This window comes from Silene latifolia, chromosome 8 (assembly GCF_048544455.1).
Source record: "Silene latifolia isolate original U9 population chromosome 8, ASM4854445v1, whole genome shotgun sequence".
Classification (NCBI taxonomy): Eukaryota; Viridiplantae; Streptophyta; class Magnoliopsida; order Caryophyllales; family Caryophyllaceae; genus Silene; species Silene latifolia.
The window spans coordinates 55,412,784-55,414,764 of NC_133533.1; the positions used below are offsets into that span (position 1 = coordinate 55,412,784).

Here is a 1,981-nt window from a genome sequence, read left to right on the forward strand (position 1 = left end):
CTTTGGAGGTGAACTCCCATGAAGTATTGCACTACTCACCTTAGTGAAGGCGATAGTCTCAAGTTTCCGGATCGACTTCTTCTTTGTGAGGATATCTTTCATGTACTTTGCATAGGCCGGAACGTGATTGATTAATTCCGTGAAAGGAATTGAGACTTCTAAGTTCTTCACAATTTCCATGAACTTTCCAAGTTGATCATCAAATTTGGGCTTGGCTTGACGACTTGGAAAAGGAAGTCTAATCACAATGGGATCCTTCTCTTTGGCTTTGTCTTCATTTTTCTTTGAACTTTCCTCTTCTGATGAATCCCCTTCTTTGGGGCTTTGCACAATTTCTTCCTTCTCACTAGCTTTCACAACTTCATTCTCAACTTGCTCCTTCGGTGCTTCATATCTTGTACCACTTCTCAAGTGAATGGCACTAACCGTTTCATGTCTAGGGGGATTACTTTGAGGTGGTAATTGCCCCTTTTGTCTTTGTGAGCTTGAAGATGCTAGTTGGGTCAATTGTGTTTCCAACATCTTGGTGTGAGCTAGAATGTTGTTGATGGTGGTATCTTTTGCTTGGCTATCTTTTTGCATTTGAGTGAAAAATTCTTGTTGATTCTTTTGCATTTGGAGGACCGCTTTTTGGACATCAAAACCTTGGTCATTTTGGTGATTGTATGGATTTTGATTTTGGTAACCTTGGTTTTGATTGTAAAAGGGTCTTTGATTTTGATTTCTCATGGGTGGTGGAGTGTATGTTGTTTGAGGGTTTTGAACATTTTGGCTTTTGTATGAGAGATTTGGATGGAACTTAGTGTTTTCATTGTAAAAATTTGAATAAGGGGTACCACTTTTGTAAGCTTGGAAAGCATTAACTTGTTCGGTTGTTCCCCTACACTCACTTGAGTCATGACCCAAGGTTCCACAATTCTCATATATCCCGCTTGGGATTGATGAGGATGCCGTCATGGCATTGACATGATGCTTTGATGTTTTTGAGTTTTCCTCAAGTCTAGCCATAGCTTGTTCAAACTTCAAGTTGATTGTGTCAATGTGAGCACTAAGTTGAGCACCTAATTGAGTAACGGTGTCCACTTCATACTTTCCTCCTCTAGTAGCCTTGCGAGGCCTACTATATTGTGAATTATGGACCGCCATTTCCTCAATCTTGTTCCATGTTTGATTGTCATCAACTTCGGTGAACATTCCATTTGATCCCATATTGAGAATGTTCCTTGAATCTTCATATAAACCATTCCAAAATTGTTGCACTAAAAACCATTCGCTAAGTCCATGGTGAGGACATGAGCGACAAATACCTTTGAACCGCTCCCAAGCTTCATACAAAGATTCTTCATCCCTTTGCTTAAAACCCGTAATTTGAGCTCTTAGCATGTTAGTCTTTTCCGGTGGGTAGAATTTTTTGTAGAAAGCTAGAGCTAGCTTCTTCCAAGAATCTATTCCAAGGGTGGCCTTATCAAGGCCCTTCAACCATTGCTTTGTGGTGCCGATTAACGAAAAAGGAAATAAGACCCATCTTATTTGGTCTTGAGTCACGCCCGTTTGAGAGATAGCTTCACAATAATCGCAAAAGGTTTCCATATGAGAATGAGGGTCCTCACTAGGCATTCCCCCGAATTGGCTCCTCTCAACTAGTTGGATGAAGGCGGACTTGGCAATAAAATTACCGGTGAGATGTTGTGGGGTAGGAGTACCATTTGGTAGATCCTCCTCGGTGGGTATAGAGTGTGACGAGAATTTAGGCATTGTAGGTGGATTTTGTGTGGTATTGTTTAATGGGTTCTCTTCTCCTTCTATTGCGAAAGGATTGACAAACTCACTAGTGGGTTGAACAACTTCACTAACACCTCCCAAATTCCTCCTAACAAGTCTCCTATTATTCGTCAAGGTTCTTTCGATTTCACGGTCAAAAGGTAACAAATCTCTTTGTAACCTTCTAGACATGCAAAATATCAAACAACTCGAAAACAAT

At 40.6% G+C, this 1,981-nt stretch overlaps 1 non-coding gene across 1 annotated transcript; it reads left to right on the forward strand.

Annotated features, from left to right (window-relative positions):
• The first annotated feature begins 1,276 nt into the window (after positions 1-1,276).
• On the forward strand, positions 1,277-1,383 carry LOC141597573 (small nucleolar RNA R71). The gene has a single exon (XR_012522802.1). It is a non-coding gene; the product is annotated as a small nucleolar RNA R71 (small nucleolar RNA).
• Positions 1,384-1,981: the final 598 nt, after the last annotated feature.